At 36.8% G+C, this 1,871-nt stretch overlaps 1 non-coding gene across 1 annotated transcript; it reads left to right on the plus strand.

The window, feature by feature from the left end:
• Window positions 1–1,384: 1,384 nt before the first annotated feature.
• LOC115871216 lies at window positions 1,385–1,491 on the plus strand. The gene has a single exon (XR_004047168.1). It is a non-coding gene; the product is annotated as a U6 spliceosomal RNA (small nuclear RNA).
• Window positions 1,492–1,871: the final 380 nt, after the last annotated feature.

A 1,871-nucleotide genomic window follows, 5' to 3' on the forward strand; every position in this document is an offset into this window, starting at 1 on the left:
CTCTTATCAGATGTCCAAACACATCTCAATTAGTAAAGCCAGTGATATTGCAAAATAGATGGCAAGAACAACAGAGCAAATGCAGTAAGATACAGAAACAACTGTATATGAAAATGTGTCACATAGTTTCAAAATAAGTATGCTTTAATCTGGGAGAAATTGTCCTTTCAATAATTGTCAAAGAAACTACTAAATAACTATAGGGCAAAAAGAAAGCCGGCCTCGATGATGAAGCAGCAGCAGCAGAAGGTTCATTAACACGACTTTTCTTAGTTAAAGCAATGAGGACTTGAAACATTTACTAATAATGATCAAATGATACAGCCTCTAATATGGATTACAACTCTGTGTAACAAAAATGAAATTCCTCTCAACTGAGTCAATAGATAGCATCACGATAAATGAGGAAAAGCCTGAGGTTCTCTAGAACCTTTGTTAACTTGGATCCATAATCAATGATCATGGAGTCGTATTCAAAATGTCATCCTGTATAATACTGGGCAAGTCTACTGCCGAAGACATTGAAAGTGCTAAAGAACAAAGATGTCACTTTATGGACTATGGTTTGCCACTTCATATGCATGTGATAGCTAGATAGTAAATGGATAAGGAGAATGGGAAAGGAATTAATTCCTTTGAATTATGTCGTTCACAATGAATATTGAAAGTATGGTGAACTGTCAGAACAAACAAATCCCTCTTCAAGTGCAGCCAGAATGCTCCTTAGAGTGGAAGATGGGAAGATTTTGTTGTTTATACATTCTACATATTATTAGGAAAGACCAGTATCTGGAAAAGGAAGACCCTGACAAGATGGATTGACACAATAGGCGTAACCGTAAGAATCGCGAGTGTGGCATATGCCCAGGCCGCCTGAGGTGCTGTTGTACAGAGGGTGATCACGAGCTGGGACTCACTGGATGCCGCCTGACCGCAACAGTTACATGCATAGGAGTGTGATGACTTAGAGCGACTTGATGGCAATTAACAACAGAACAGGAAAAATATAATATTTGGCCTATTTTCTATAATATACATAAAATAAATCCAATTGGATTAAAGAGTAAATGTAAAAATATAACACCAACAAATTGGAGGAAACAACATGAATCAAATTATTTGTATCTTGGGCATTGGGCAAAATGGGCTAACTTTTCCTACTGATCTTTTAATATCCTGATGGCATGACAGAATGATTGGCAAATTTGATTCTAAATGAAAACTTTCAAATATCTGGAACCTATAAGAAAATTATATTTTTATTTTATAATAGACACAAAGGGGAAATACCATTTGAACATAAAGCATTTCTAAAACTAGAGAAAACTTTAAAATGTAATAGAATTGTAGGCAAGAAACAGGAACAGACTCAAGAGTAAAACAAGTGCTTGCTTCGGCAGCACATATGCTAGAGTTGGAACGATACAGAGAAGATCAGCATGGCCTCTGCGAGAGAATGACACTCAAATTTGTGAAGCATTCCATATTTAAAAAAAAGAGTAAAACAAATGCAAACAGCCTCGATTGAAATAAAGGAGACTCAAACTAATTTGTGAGGAGTTAAAATTATAATTACACTGTGTTAGTCCAGGTAACTAGAGAAACAAATTCATAGAGACTCTCATATGGGTATAAGAGAGAGTTGTATATAAAGGGCAATTGTACATTAAGAAAACATCCCCGCCCAGTCCAGATCAAGTCCATACGTTTGATATTAGCCCATATATCCGATACCAATCAATAAAGTCCTCTTCAGACTTATGAAACGTATGCAATGATGCTGAATGCAGGAAGATCACAGGGCAGTGGGTTGGAAGTCTTGTGGATCCTGTGACCTTGTAAGCATTTCAGTGCTGGCAGGGGTCTCTACG

Source organism: Echinops telfairi, unplaced genomic scaffold (assembly GCF_000313985.2).
Source record: "Echinops telfairi isolate 266 unplaced genomic scaffold, ASM31398v2 ScPeMD7_3533;HRSCAF=4204_1, whole genome shotgun sequence".
Lineage (NCBI taxonomy): Eukaryota > Metazoa > Chordata > Mammalia > Afrosoricida > Tenrecidae > Echinops > Echinops telfairi.